The 16,351-nt window shown below is 47.6% G+C and overlaps 2 long non-coding RNA genes across 3 annotated transcripts in view; one reads left to right on the forward strand and one right to left on the reverse strand.

Moving 5' to 3' along the window:
* The first annotated feature begins 10,374 nt into the window (after positions 1-10,374).
* LOC116951217 (uncharacterized) lies at positions 10,375-13,115 on the forward strand. Of its 2 annotated transcripts, XR_004404149.2 has the most exons (3): positions 10,375-11,121; positions 11,713-11,773; positions 12,316-13,115. It is a non-coding gene; the product is annotated as an uncharacterized LOC116951217 (long non-coding RNA). The 2 variants fall into 2 exon arrangements; XR_004404148.2 differs by having other exon boundaries at positions 11,713-13,115.
* Positions 13,116-13,690: 575 nt separating this feature from the next.
* The window catches only part of LOC142930609 (uncharacterized), a 36,709-nt gene continuing 34,048 nt past the window's right edge, over positions 13,691-16,351 (reverse strand). The window contains exon 2 of the long non-coding RNA XR_012946560.1: positions 13,691-13,821. This is a non-coding gene — a long non-coding RNA (uncharacterized LOC142930609). The remainder of the gene's footprint in view (positions 13,822-16,351) is intronic.

Here is a 16,351-nt window from a genome sequence, read left to right on the forward strand (position 1 = left end):
AGAGGAATAAGAAGAGGAACAAGAAGAGGAACAAGAAGAGGAACAAGAAGAGAAACAAGAAGAAGAGGAAGAAGAAGAGGAACAAGAAGGGGAAGAAGAAGACGAAGAAGACGAAGAAGAGGAAGAAGAGGAAGAAGAAGATGAATAAGAAGAGGAACAAGAAGAGGAACAAGAAGAGGAACAAGAAGAGGAACAAGAAGAGAAACAAGAAGAGGAAGAAGAAGAGGAACAAGGAGGGCAAGAAGACGAAGAAGAGGAAGAAGAGGAACAAGAATAGGAAGAAGAGGAAGAGGAATAAGAAGAGGAACAAGAAGAGGAAGAAGAGGAACAAGAAGAGGAACAAGAAGAGGAAGAAGAAGAGGAAGAAGAAGAGGAAGAAGAAGAGGAACAAGAAGAGGAACAAGAAGAGGAACAAGAAGAGGAAGAAGAAGAGGAAGAAGAAGAGGAACAAGAAGAGGAAGAAGAGGAATAAGTAGAGGAACAAGAAGAGGAATGAGAAGAGGAACAAGAAGAGGAACAAGAAGAGGAACAAGAAGAGGAACAAGAAGAGGAAGAAGAAGAGGAAGAATAAGAGGAACAAGAAGAGGAACAAGAAGAGGAACAAGAAGAGGAAGAAGAAGAGGAAGAAGAAGAGGAAGAAGAAGAGGAACAAGAAGAGGAAGAAGAGGAATAAGAAGAGGAACAAGAATAGGAATGAGAAGAGGAACAAGACGAGGAACAAGAAGAGGAAGAAGAAGAGGAAGAAGAAGAGGAATAAGAAGAGGAACAAGAAGAGGAACAAGAAGAAGAGGAGGAATAAGAAGAGGAACAAGAAGAGGAACAAGAAGAGGAACAAGAAGAGGAACAAGAAGAGGAATAAGAAGAGGAACAAGAAGAGGAATAAGAAGAGGAACAAGAAGAGGAACAAGAAGAAGAGGAGGAATAAGAAGAGGAACAAGAAGAGGAAGAAGAAGAGGAAGAAGAAGAGGAAGAAGAAGAGGAACAAGAAGAGGAACAAGAAGAGGAACAAGAAGAGGAAGAAGAAGAGGAAGAAGAAGAGGAACAAGAAGAGGAAGAAGAGGAATAAGTAGAGGAACAAGAAGAGGAATGAGAAGAGGAACAAGAAGAGGAACAAGAAGAGGAACAAGAAGAGGAACAAGAAGAGGAAGAAGAAGAGGAAGAATAAGAGGAACAAGAAGAGGAACAAGAAGAGGAACAAGAAGAGGAAGAAGAAGAGGAAGAAGAAGAGGAAGAAGAAGAGGAACAAGAAGAGGAAGAAGAGGAATAAGAAGAGGAACAAGAATAGGAATGAGAAGAGGAACAAGACGAGGAACAAGAAGAGGAATAAGAAGAGGAACAAGAAGAGGAATAAGAAGAGGAAGAAGAAGAGGAAGAAGAAGAGGAACAAGAAGAGGAAGAAGAGGAATAAGAAGAGGAACAAGAATAGGAATGAGAAGAGGAACAAGACGAGGAACAAGAAGAGGAATAAGAAGAGGAACAAGAAGAGGAAGAAGAAGAGGAATAAGAAGAGGAACAAGAATAGGAATGAGAAGAGGAACAAGACGAGGAACAAGAAGAGGAATAAGAAGAGGAACAAGAAGAGGAAGAAGAAGAGGAATAAGAAGAGGAACAAGAATAGGAATGAGAAGAGGAACAAGACGAGGAACAAGAAGATGAATAAGAAGAGGAACAAGAAGAGGAACAAGAGGAGGAACAAGAAGAGGAACAAGAAGAGGAACAAGAGGAGGAACAAGAAGAGGAACAAGAAGAGGAACAAGAAGAGGAATAAGAAGAGGAACAAGAAGAGGAATAAGAAGAGGAACAAGAATAGGAATGAGAAGAGGAACAAGACGAGGAACAAGAAGAGGAATAAGAAGAGGAACAAGAAGAGGAACAAGAAGAGGAACAAGAAGAAGAGGAATAAGAAGAGGAACAAGAAGAGGAAGAAGAAGAGGAAGAAGAAGAGGAACAAGAAGAGGAACAAGAAGAGGAACAAGAAGAAGAGGAACAAGAAGAGGAACAAGAAGAGGAATAAGAAGAGGAACAAGAAGAAGAGGAACAAGACGATCATGAAGAATATCAATACATCATGGGACGACCTTTGCCAGTACCAAAATATGAAAATCGGTTTTTCCACTTTTTTCTGGCAACAAAACAGTTGTGTTAAGATGTTAAAACGCCAAACTGATGCAGACACGGTTCCTTGTTAAAGGTTTCAGTTTGGTGTTTTAACATCTTAACACCTGTTTTGTTGCCAGAAAAAAATGGGAAAAACCTATTATCAAGAACAATATATATATAAAATAACAATTCCGCGAAGGAGCTAAGGTAGCATTAACGATTCTGTTCGGTGAGCGGTTCGGGTTTGCATATCTCCGACACTATTCGGGGTTCCCCCCCAACTCCGTCCCCACCGCCTCCGCAATCCCTGAGCGCGCATGAAAGCCGCTATCTATTACGCCGTCTCGAGTACATCACCAGCTGTCAGAATTCCACCCCCGTCTCTTCTCCCCACCACCACCGCCGCCGCGGACGCCGCCGCCGCCACCACTGCCACCGCGAGCCACATTCAACCAATAAATTTGTGTGTGTGTGTTGGTGGGGGCGATGTCCTACCAAAGTGTGTATCGGCGCGTACAAACGGCCAGGGCCTATTCTCTGGCTCCGGGCCAGAAAGCTCATTTTCAGCCAGTCACCGGCCGCTGATGTATGGAGCTATTTGTTCGGGGTTTTTTTTTTCTTCCTCGCCACCCTCCTCCTCCTCCTCTTCCTCCTCCTCGTCTGCCGCACGGCGAGACGTGTGCTCCCGTCGAATGCGCCCCGGTTGATCTACGGCACAGATAATGACCGGAATAGTCTCGCGCCGCGCGGACGCCCCCGATAACGCCCACGGACGGTGCCTGTGGCTTTGTGTTGCACCGGGAAGGCGGGGGCTGGTTGGGCCTGGGGGTGGGGGGGAGTTGGAATAACCGCGATGATTTATGTTCATGGGCCGTAAATATTTTTTTTTGTGTTTAAACTTACCATCCGACAACAATTATGTCGCCGTGATAGCTTGGCGGCCTCGGTGGAACGCGTTGAATGGTAATGAAAAGATCGTATCGGAGCGTCCCGTCCCATGAAAGCAAAATAAAATCCATCGCCCCGCGTTGTGTTCCGACCCCACCGCGTCTCGCCCGGAGGTTGAACGCGCGCAGAGCCGTGACCCCGTGACCTCCGCGACCTCCGCGACCCCGAGAGCGACGCGAATGAAGATGACACCGAGTCGGAAGCACCCCCGCGCTACCGACGCGGTGTGCTCGCCGGCACCGCTTGCAGTGCGCGTTCACTGCCCCGGTGTGAGTAGAAAGCAATAGGCCGCGTCCATCCGTCGGGGTTGCCTTCCTGAAAGGTGCGGGCTTCGACGACAGACGTCGAAGCGACGCCCGTCGAAGCGATGTTTCACCAACCAAAAGGCCCCACGAGCTACCCACTTTTAAATCTAAATGTAAAACTCGTTGTCTGTAGAACCGCCTTTGTTTCTGTTCGTTTTATCGTCCTCCGATTAGCGTGGTCGGCGACGCACGGTGCGACAGAAGTTCAACGTACGCTACACACGCGCAATAATACTGAACGTGAGTAATATATTGATGCACGACGCAAAGAGATTCGTGTGCAGGGTCCGGCGGTGGTGGAGGCGAAGGCTGAGAGGCGACGGGTAACGAGACAGGATGGGACGGCGCCGTCAGCAACGTGAGTGCGGGGTTGAGGCGACGCAATTCGAGCCGTAGCGGTGTTCAAGATGATGCGAGGACGTGTTTGCGAAACGACGTAAAATGCGGAGATGTTAATCGGGGTATTGCTGTAAATGTTTATACATGTACGTTGTTTATTGTTGTGGTTATATTTAGGAGAATTCTCCAGGTTGTTTTGCCGGCCAGCGTGAAATTGAATGGCTCGCAGTTGGAATGTTGTGAAGGGCAAATCCTGTTTGGAGGGGGTGGATTAAAAATTGGTACCAATTCGTGGGGAAATTAACGGCGCTTGTCGTATGGAAGCACTCGCCCCTGCCATATGAATGTGGAATTTCCACCACGGGCTCTTTCAGGGCTGTGAACAAGAAATGAATGAGCACCAATGCTTCGATACAGCTCATGTGAACTGCATGGAATCGCTTGGACTCGTTTTAACTTTCTTATCGAGACATGGAACAAGGCGGACTCTGATAATATGCTTTCTAATTATTGTAAGCCTTCTTTCATCATCGTCATGAGCAGCAGCAGCAGCAACAGCCATTCTCGATCCACTGCTGGATCATGGCCTTTCCCCTAGCCGTCGCCAACTCTTGCGGTCTTAAGAAATACATCGTGTGCCTAATTATCGGAATCTCTCGTGAAATCTATATTTGAAGCCTCCAGAATAAATATATACAATTGATTGTCTTGGGGTCGATTGAGGAATTCTTTATGTTGCGAATAGGATTCTAGGATTTTGTTTCTCTGAGTTGAATGGTTTTTTTTGTTGTTGTTGTTAAACTAATTTTCCAGATCACAACCACAGCGCGCTTCTATTGATAGAACTGCACGCGGCCGACTTTGCCCAATGAATGATAAAGCAGGGTATAGAACAAAGATAAAGATCCCCGTATAGCCCTAACCGACCGTTGGGGCAAGTGCTGTTAGCGAATATCACCTATGAAAGGCCGGAACGGTACACGAGGGGGGCCAGCACCACGCACAAACCGACACAAACACGCACGAAGACAAACAAACACACACCACAACATTGCGCATTCAGACCACGAGCACTCTCGTCAGATCCTGTTTCCAGTAATCATCAGCCGTGGTCCATCCACTGATGGTGCACGTCGTTTAGGAAGCGTTTCCATCCCTCAGCTGCCGCTCCGTTATTATTGATGACCGCTCACCATTGCCCCTTCTGGTCGAGACGCGTCCTGCCCTAGCACCACTGGCCTTTCTCATCAGTCGTAACCCTCCACCACCCGACACGGCCAATCAGCAAAATAAAATGTCACGTTGACAAAAGACATTTAGTTCACTACAATAGCCCACCGGTGTGTTGAAGAGTGAATCCACAACATTTACAGTTTGAATTCGACGTTTCGCTGGTAAATACATCCAGCATCATCGGGCAATTCGCCAGAATTCTGGCGGATGAAATTACCAGCGAAACGTCGTATTCAAACTGTAAATGTTGTGGATTCACTCTTCAACACACCGGTGGGCTAAAGTAGTGAACTAATTGTCTTTTGTCAACGTGACACTTTATTTTGCTGATTGGCCGTGTCGGGTGGTGGAGGATTACGACACATTTATAAATAACGCGATCTAACCCAAAAACCTTTATTATGAATAATATTGGTCGCGAAAGCCTACCGTGTTAAACTTTCTCATCAGATTGAATGATGACATTCTGACATTAACCGGCACATCTTCTCTGATCCACGCGCTCCTCTTTCTGTCTCTCAGTCTAATTCCACAAGCACGCATTTCTCCACGCTTCTTTGCACACTTTGAAAGAAAAAATGTTCCGTATTTTGTTGTTATTTTTTGTTGTTGTTGAACATGTTGCATAAATCATGGCATTGCAGGTAGTATATATATTTAAATTGTATCTGTGTTTTTTTCCCACTCGAGGTACTTTTCCTCCACTTAAACTTTCATGGGCACCCAACAAACGGCAGCCAAGTAAGAGGGCCGCCTGTTAATGGCGATTTGTAGCGCGGCACATAGTATCCGCAAACGTCTGCACACAAGCGGTCAACCGCTCTACCACTCGGCCACGTAACCACTCGATTACTTAACCACCCGGCCACTTAACCACAAGATTACTAAGACCACTCGGCAACTTAACCCCTCGACTACTCAGCCACTCGACCACTTAACCACTCGACTAGTAAACCACTCGGCCGCTTAACCACTCGACCACTAAACCACTCGACCATCTAACCACTCGAACATTTAACCACTCGACTAGTAAACCACTCGGCCATCTAACCACTCGACCACTAAACCACTCGACTAGTAAACCACTCGGCCACTGAACCACTCGACCACTAAACCACTCGACCATCTAACCACTCGACCATTTAACCACTCGACTAGCAAACCACTCGGCCACTGAACCACTCGACCACTAAACCACTCGACCATCTAACCACTCGACCATTTAACCACTCGACTAGTAAACCACTCGGCCACTAAACCACTCGACCACTAAACCACTCGACCATTTAACCACTCGAGTACGCAGCCACTCGTCCACATAACTACTCGACCGTGGCACCCAGCTCTGTGTTAGGCGCGAAGCGGTGAGAACCCCCAAATTGGGAGACGGTGATCCCAAGCCCATTTTCCTTGCTGCCCCTAAATCCGTGGTGGGCATGACCCGCACCATCTGTGGGATTACACAGCGGCTCAATCTATGTTTTGATGGAAAAGCAAACCCCCCCAACCACCAAAAAAAAGGCAACCCACGTGTACACGTGTCACTGGATTAATTGCGATCTGGACGAAGCTTTTAATCTGGAATTAAAGTGCGTGCGTGCGTGTGTTTTTTTTTTAAGGGGAGCGATAGTGTAGCGGTTAGCGCTACGCTGCGCTATGAACCTGGCCACCCGGGTTCGATTCCCGCTCACGGCCAACACCAGTGACGATTACCTGAACCGGTCCCGGGCCTCCCCTAGGTTGACTCAGCCTCAAATGAGTACCTGGTGCGGTGTGTAAACATTGCCACTAGGGAGACAAAGGCGGTCGGGCGTGGTGCTGGCCACCCACCCCCTCGTGTACCGTTCCGGCCTTCATAGGTGCTCGCTAACAGCACTTGCCCCTACAGTCTGTTAAGGCTATATGGGGGATCTTTGATATTTGTGTTTGTGGGCAGCGGTAATGTAGCAGTTACGACCCCCGGCCTGCCGAGTTCGATTCCCGCTCACGGCCAACACCAGTGGCGATTATCAGAACCGGTTCTGGACATCCCCTAGGTCGACTCAACCTTAAATGAGTCCCTGGTTGGGGTGTGAAAAAAATCACAAGGGAGACGATGTTGCCGGGTGTGGTGCTGCCCACCCACCCCCTCGTGTGCCGTGCCGGCCTTCATATGTGCTCGCGAACAGCACTTGCCCCAACAGTCTGTTCAGGCTATACGGGGGATCTTTTGTTTGTTGTTTATACATCGGCCAATCATCTCAGTCAGTCGACCCACGGCACCTGCTGAATCTCTCCCGTGAACTTCTGCCAGCGGGCGTTGGACAGTTCACGTCGCCTTAACATGCACATAGCCTGGCACAAGCGCCGTGGTGACGAATGGCGGTTGTTGACAAAAAACACAACTAGAACAACAACAAAGTCGACAACTCCAACAACAACCACAACAACAACAAAGACAATAATTACAACAACAAAGGCAACAACAACCACGCAAACAATGAAGACAACAACAATAACAACAACAACTACTACAACAAAAGCGGTTCGATGGGGCGATGCCACGCAATATCGGCCGCGTGTGATGGACAATGGGAAGGGCAAGGGGCTGGTCAATCTTGATATGAAGCTTTCGTGACTGAAGGAATCCATACTCTTTGGTTCTTTCGGTAAAGTCGCGTGGGTAGAAAAATAAAATAAATAACGATTGCAAAACAAGCGGTCATCCCCAGGTGGAAAAAAATATATAAATCCAGCAGTTCCACTGAAATCACGGCCGCGTGATTTCACAGCAGTTCCACTGCTGCATTTATTTTATTTATTTTATTTTATACCAGCGGCTGGTCGTCTGTGTCCACGGAACGCCTCTCGTCTCGGGGTGTAGCAGAGCTCGGCAACCTTTCGATGGAGAAGGAGAATAAGAAGAGGAGGAAGAAGGGAAAGAAGAGGAAGAGGAGGAAGAAGACGAGGAAGAAGACGAGGAAGAAGAGGAGGAGGAGGAGGAAGAAGAAGGAGGAGACATTATTTTGTTTGTTTTTGACTTTGATCGACAGAGTCGGAGAGTCGCGTCACACGCCGCAGAGGCACTTGAGCACAGACACAGCGGGTACACAACAGAGCGACAACAACAACAACAACCTGACTCAGACACAATAGGTGATGGAATAAACTGCGTCTACCCCCCCCCACCTCCCACACAGACCTTAGTAATTATTTCACAATCTAGTTGGACTGTTGTACATGTTGCTGTCACCAAGACATTCCATAGTGACCCATCATTCCCTGCCAGTTTTCGTTTTTAAATCAATGATCTTTACGTTACATTGTACTTTCAGATGTACGTTTTTATTGTTGTAGTTGTTGTTCTTGTTGTTATTCTTGGTGTGAAAACCCACACCTGATGACGATTGCTTGTGTTGCGATCGAAACTTCGTGAGAATTTCATTTGTATTATTTTATTATTTCCCTTCTACGTGACTTTAACGAAAGAACCAATAATATGAATCCCTGCTGTCACGAAAGCTTTAAATCGAAAAAAAAGTCGCGTTGTTGTTGTTATTGTTGTTGTTAAACGGCTTCCCGCAAAGGGGCAGCCAGAGTGCCGCCGCTTGCCCCACCGGGACCGCAGCTTACCGACTCCTGGGGTATTCGGTACCCCGGGCACGGGAGAGGGGACGGGTCAGGGTCAGAGTGTCCTGACGACGCAGTCGATGCTACTGCTGCCGCCCCTTCGCTAGTCTCGAGTCTACACTCTGCGGGCAGCTGGAAGTCACAGCGCTGCCCGGAAACGGAGAGCTACAGCGTGTAACGGGCGAACAAAATTGGGACGAGGGAAGTGGGTTGGGGATGGCGGGGCGAGAGAGAGAGAGAGGTTGGATTACATGTCCGCCACACACGCAGCTGATAGCGATTGGCTACAATTTCAATGCATTTCCATTTCGCCCCCCAGCATCAAATCGAGATGAGCTGCACTCTCTCGCCAGTGCGTGCGTGCGGGTGTTTGTGTATGCGTGTGTGTGTGTGTGCGAGGGTGTATGTAAGTGTGTGTGCGATTGTGTGTGTGCGTGTGTATGCGTGTGTGTGTCTGTGCAAGTGTGTGTGTGTGCGAGGGTGCGTGTGAGTGTGTGTGCGATTGTGTGTGTGTGCGTGTGTGTGTTCACAGTGGGGAACGGTGGCACAGTGGTTAGCGCGCTGCGCTACAAAGCCGGCCACCCGAGTTTGATTCCTGCTCAGGGCCAACACCGGTGACGATTACCTGGACCGGCCCTGCGCCTCCCCGAGATCTAAACAGCTTCAAATGAGTACCTGGTCCAGTGTGCAAATTTCACCACTGGGGAGACAAAGGCGGAGGGGCGTGGTGCTGGCCACCCACCCTCTTGTGCACCGTGTCAGACGTGACAGGCGCTCGCTAGCAGCACTTGCACCAACAGTCTGCGAAGTTCTTTGCTCTGTCTGATTGTACGTATCTTGAACTTATTTCGCACAGTACGCAAGCCAAGCGTACCACGCGGTGTATAGAAGGCAAGGGGATGCACTGACGCATTAAAACACTCGCCGCAGATTCTGTCAAGGGACCATCCATAAATGACGTCAAAGCTCTGCCCCCGCCCCCCCCCAAAAAAATAATAATACGACATGCTTCAAATTGCTTTAAACAATTGTCATTGTAGCGCGTATTTAATGTGCCGCTGCACTCTGATGTTGTAGGAGAAAACATTTATCAAAAAGTCTATTTAATTAAGGAGAACGTGTTGTCTATATTTATTTAAAATTGCGCATTTTGATGTGACGTCACATTTCCCACCCCCCACCCCTTAGGTGCGTGACGTCATTTATGGACGGCCCACAACTCATAGCCGCGTGCCACTACGGAGCGACCGCGAAGTCTGTCCCTTAGACCCCCCCCCTCACCACCCTCCTCCACGGACTCCCCCCCCCCCAATCCGGTTCAGCGTCGACTACAAGATCACCCGTCACCGTGGTGTTAACCACCGTTGGCGACGTACGGTGCGAAAGAAGTTCAACATACGTACAGTACATGCGGTACCTAATGGCCGGTCAACAACTTTTATCCGCCGTTCGTCCTCTCTGGCCTGCGGCTTGCTGGCTATGAAGAAGCTCAATTGCCCGAAGCAACAACGACTATATCCTCTTTATTCTCATAACCACGCGGTCTTATTGACGGGAATTATACAACACCGCACAATTAAGTGTTTTGTGTGTGTGTGTTAGATCGCCTAAATATAAATGCGTCGTAAAAACCCACCACCGCACGAAACGGCCAATTAGTAATGCTTGTCACGTAAACAAAACGTGCCAATTAGTTACTACATCGGCACACTGGGTGTGTCGGAGAGTGAACCCACGACAATGAAAACATGTGGGGAGGACAGCAAGCGATGCGAGACTACAGCTGCTCCGTCTGTGTGGCATCGAGTGTTTCCCCCTCGCACTCTTGGGTTTTCCTGCGGCTGCTCGGCTTTCCTCCCGCATGTAAACGCTCACCAATTGGCCGGTGACACCCTAAATAAATATAGAGGACATGCAGAGCTTGGGCAATTTGTTGGTAGCTCCGTGCTCCGCAACGCGTGGCTGCTTCCTTCCCGCTCCTCGTCAGTGGCTCCTCTTCATCCTCCTCCTCCTCCTCGCGCCCCTGAATCTCTCTGTTTTAAACCACTATTGTTGTTGTTATTCAGTAAATCAGTTGTTGTGACGATGACGCTAATGCACATGCCGAGCAGAGAAGAAAAGCAAAGACGAAATGTGCATCGGACAACCGCCGGGCTTGTCGCTTGCCCATGGATCGTGATGATGATGACGACGACCCTGTCACTCGTTCTCCCCAAGACCGGCGAGCAGTCGATAGGTGGCAGTGCAGGCCGCGACAATGAAGCGCCACCTTATCAGCCATCATCTCGTGAGTCTTTTCATGTCTCTCGCACGGCTTTTGATGTGGACGCGGAGCTTACACACAACAGCGATTTCACGTTCAGGCGGGCAAGCCGCAGACAACCGCGTGATGAGCAGTGGAGTGTGTCACCGTCGCTGCGATGTCTCCCTCCTCGCGTTTGCGGCAGATTGCGGATAACTGATGCACAAATGGAAATCAACAAGACAAAAAACATATCTCCAGCGTGCGACCGTGGGCATCCAGAACAGGCCGTGCAACGGAGAACGACGCAATTCCCCTAAAACAGCACAGGCGTGGCTCGTGGAGGTATTGACAACTCAACGCCTCCATGGAAACTCACTAAAATCATGCCGCAGCTGCCAGAGCCATGAGCTTCACGTGGCAATAAATCACCTTCACGTTTTCTCCACCGATCATTTGTTATTCTTGGTTCTTTCGGTAAAGTCACGTAGAAGGGAAACAATAAAATAATAAAAATATTAAACAATAAAATTCTCACGACGTTTCGACTGCAACACAAGCAATCATCATCAGGTGTGAAAACCACAGCAAGGTGGACTCGTCCATCTGAATAACTGCCAAATCGCTCTCCGTGGTGCTAACATTAAAAAAACGGCCACTTTTTTCAAATTTTCTTGCTGTGGTTTTCCCACCTGATGATGATTGCTTGTGTTGCAGTCGAAACGTCGTGAGAATTTTATTGTTTTATATTTTTATTATTTTATTGTTTCCCTTCTACGTGACTTTACCGAAAGAACCAAGAATATGAATCCCTGGAGTCACGAAAGCTTTAAATCAAAATCTATCATTTGTTGTTACACGTATGTGCCATATTGAGAATAGGGATATTTGTTGAGACCCGAGGAATCCGATGAACTATGAAGCTCTTTTTCACAGATGTCCAGCAAGTTACAACGACAACAGCAACGACAAGATAGGAGTGCCTAAAAGAGAACAGGTAAGCAAGTCAGGAAAAAAACATTTAATAAGGTATATAAGTACAAATTGCAAACGTACAAACATTCTTGCCGAATGTTAGTCGGGACCAAGGGCCCTTCAATAGGACCGATTGCTAGAATGCGTCATGGTAATGACGAGTGACAATAATTAGATGTGTTCATTCATTCATTATTATTATTATTTATTGGGACGCTGCAGTGTTGTGAGAGAAGGGCGCGTCCACCGTGAGTCCAGGTCGCCCCTTTCGACTCGGGGCGCCGCGGTGGTGAGATGTTAACCACCTCGCCTGGTATACGGGAGGTTCGCGAGTTCGTGAGGTTCGTGAGCTCGTGAGTTCGAACCAGACCCTGACGCCTGCCGGGTCCCTCCGGGTTTTCCCTGCACATTTATAATCAACACGCGTTCAGAGTTTTGGGCTGCGATATAAATGTCTACTTGATGATACGCAACTTCGTCGAGTTATCATTTGTGATATCCAGATGTTTAGTTTGTTTTTAAATGCTCCTCCCCTACCTCTCCCCGATCCCCTTCCTCGCCCAGCTCCCCTGTCAATACGGCGGTCTAAATGGCAACGCAAAGCGCAGTTCAAGTCCATTGTCAAGTCGCGCGTGGTGGGGTAAAGTGTGAGCGCTGTTGTCTTCCTCTTACAAGATAGCGTGGGAGAGGAGGCCGAACATCACTCTCTGCAGGGCCTCTCCAGAGCTTCTTGTGGAGTGGAGGCCCTCCCGCCAGCAGTGGAGGGAGCAAGCAGCAGCAGGGCTGCGCCTCTAACTAATACTTTCATAGTACGTGGTAGGATGGCGATGACGCATTATCAACAATACATTATTAACAATGCATTATCAACAATACATCTAAACAATACATGTAAACGATACATATCAACAATGCATTATCAACAATGCATTACCATCAATGCATTATCATCAATGCATTATCATCAATGCTTTATCAACAATGCATTATCATCAATACATTATCAACAATGCGTTATCATCAATGCATGATCAACAATGCATGATGAACAATGCATTATCGACAATGCATGACCAACAATTAATGATTAACAATGCACGATCAACAATACATTATCAACAATATATTATCCAAGAAAGTGCTTTTGAATAGTGTAGACATATTTTGCTATTCTAGAAAACCTGCTTTAGCTCTTGGATTCATTGTGATCGAAGAATGATAATAATACAACTTAATCGTTCGTTTAGAAAAAGGCCTAGTTTGGAATTGGTACCCTTGGCAAAACACGGGGGGTATCTTGTTATAAAAGAGACATCTCGAAGGATCTGGTAACAAATTGAAATAAATCCGAAGGCAATGCTGAAGGAATCTTGGTGTGTTGTCGTGGGAATTTAAGAATTGTTATTGCATCCCCCCCCCCCCCACCGAGAGGAATTGAGTGTGTGGGTAAAGGTGTGTGCGTGTGTGAGCATGTGTGTGTGGGTGTGTGTGGGTGTGTGTGGAGTGGTGGTGTAGCGGTCAGCGCCCTGTGCTATAAACCCAGCGATCCGAATTCGATTACCGCTCACGTCCAACACCAGTGACCATTATCTGAACCGGTCCAGGACCTCCCCTAGGTCGACTCAGCCTGAAATCGGTACCTGGTGCGATGTGTAAATATCGCCACTCGGGAGACAAAGGCGGCCGGGCGTGGTGTTGGCCACCCACCCCCTCGTGTGTCGTGCCGGCCTTCATAGGTGTTCGCTAACGGCACTTGCCCTAACAGTCTGCTGAGGCTATACGGGGGATCTGTGAGTCCGTGTGTGAGTGCGTGTGTGAGTGCATGTGTGAGTGCGTGTGTGTGCGTGTGTTCGTTTATTTATTGCCTCTGCTTGGGATCGTGAATGTGGCTTATGGGAAAAGAACGCTACAGAAATGACACTGGAGCAGAAAGTCGGAATGTAATTGAACACCTTTTTATTTAAAGAGTGTCGACACTGCATTGCGCCTTTTTCTGCATCCCCTTTGCACCGTCTTCATGTTGAACTCTACAGCAGTGCACAGCCCTTTGCGGAACCTAAGACCAATCGTCTGGGAACGAAAAAAAACAACAATTGAGAGGTGACTCCGATGTCAGAGGTCAGAGCGCCGAGCTGGCAACGCTGAGATCCTGGGTTCGAGTGACAGGTATCGGCCGCTGCTGTCCACGGTGATTATTAAACGCAGTGAGTTGATGGTCTTATCCCGGTCACCAATTACTCGCATAGAGACTCACAGACTCACATAGTGACCCATAGACTCACACAGAGACCCATAGACTCACGTATAGACTCATAGACTCACATATAGACTCATAGATTCACATAGAGACCCATAGACTCACACAGAGACCCATAGACTCACGTAAAGACCCATAGAATCACGTATAGACTCATAGATTCACATAGAGATCCATAGACTCATATAAAGACCCATAGACTCACATAAAGACCCATAGACTCGCATGAAGACTCATAGACTCGCATAAAGGCTCAGACTCACATAGTAACTCATAGACTCACATAGTAACTCATATACTCACATTGAGCCCCATAGTCTCACATAAAAACCCATAGAAACACATGGAGACCCATAGACTCACATAAATACCCATAGAAACACATAGACTGAGATGTGAGCAACCAGGTTTTCAAGTGCAGTTAGTTGATGATCTCAACCTAAATTTTGACAGGTTCTCTGCAAGCCATCTTTGCTACCATGAGAGATTCGTTCATGAGGCTATCCACATATACAAACACAGAGACAATTTCAACCGAGAAGATGGATTCTGGCTCAGCAATCATTGGAAGGATTTGATAAACCATTCCGGGTCTTAATTGATTGAGTTCACGCATACGGTGACTTTCAGACCGCATTCCATTCTCTTTCTATCTCCCCCCTCCTCCGTTCCGAGCATAGATGGACTCGTCCGTCTGAACAACCGCCAGTTGCTGTCCGTGGTGCTAACGTTAAGAAAAAAACGCCACTTTTTTCAAAATGTCTTGCTGTGGTTTTCACACCTGATGATGATTGCTTGTGTTGCAATCGAAACGTCGTGATGATTTTATTGTTTTATTTGTATTATTTTATTATTTCCCTTCTACGTGACTTTACCGAAAGAACCAAGAATATGATCTCAACCTAGTCACCAAAAAAAAAAACCGCTTCACATTTAACGTTGCTTCTGTTGCTCAAATGTGGCTACATTCGAGAGCTCTGAGAATGAACAAACTCAAGTAAATGTATATCGGCTTGACCATCACGGGGCCCGGTGCGCTCGACGCAGCAGCCGGCGTGTCCAGGCGGAGCCGCGCACATTCCTGACGGCCAAAAAACAAAACCAAAACAAAAGCAAAGGTACGGCGACATCACGGCGCCCCCGAGGCCCTCTCGTTCCCAGCGAGCGCGCGAGGGGTTACCCTAATTGGTGGGAGGGAGTGGGCACCTTTGGATAATAACGATGGCCCCCGCAGCCTGACGAAAGACGCAGAACCCAAAAGGTCCAAGCCGCGCTCGACAACGACGAAGCGCTGACCGGCGCCTTGGAGGAAGAGGGCCTCCACGCGACAAGACTTGGAGGGGGCCCAGCCCGGTGGTGGCGCAGCGGAGGTCGGGGTCGCCGAGTCCGAGATCTCGAGAGTTCACATCGACGATTCACCTCCACCACCACCCCCGAGGTCGCCGCCCGTGATTAAAAATCCCGGGTTCACAAAGGGCAGTGGGGTAATATGGCTCAGCCCCGTCACCTGCACGGAGACCCATAGACTTACGTAGAGACCCATAGACTTAAACAGAGACGCATAGACTTACATAGAGACAAATAGACTTACATAGAGACCAATAGATTGACACAGAGTCGCATAGACTTACACAGGGACTCATAGACTTACATAGAGACCCAGAGACTTACATAGAGACCCATAGACTTGCATATAAACCCATAGGCTTACATAGAGACCCACAGACTTACATAAAGACCAATAGACTTACACAGAGACACATAGACGTACACATAGACTAATAGACTTACATAGAGACCCACAGACTTACATAGAGACCCATATACTTACATAGAAACCCATAGACTTACATAGAGACCCATAGACTTACACATAGACTCATAGACTTACATAGAGACCTATAGACTTACGCAGAGACTCATAAACTTGCATAGAGACCCATAGACTTACATAGAGACCCATATACTTACATAGAAACCCATAGACTTACACAGCGACCCATATAATCACATAGGAGAAGCCATCGACTTACATACAGAGATCCATAGCCCTACATATGGAGACTCATAGACTTACATACGGACACCTGTAGACCCATATACGTATAGACAGAGACCCATATACTTACATTGACATGTATCCAAAGAGTGTTGATTGATTAAACAAAATACAACCCAGAAACGTTTAATCCACAGACCTGGACTCTATCAGAATGAATCTGAAACACAAGACAAGTTGCTCGTTTGTATCACTCAATTGTTTACGTGGGCTGAAGCCATCAACTCGCGACACCTGAAAATCCATTTCAATCAGGCCCGGGTGCAACCGAGGATCGAACTCAG

The sequence above is a fragment of the Petromyzon marinus genome, chromosome 42, assembly GCF_048934315.1.
Source record: "Petromyzon marinus isolate PM22_M1 ecotype Great Lakes invasive population chromosome 42, UKy_Petmar_22M1.pri1.0, whole genome shotgun sequence".
Classification (NCBI taxonomy): domain Eukaryota; kingdom Metazoa; phylum Chordata; class Hyperoartia; order Petromyzontiformes; family Petromyzontidae; genus Petromyzon; species Petromyzon marinus.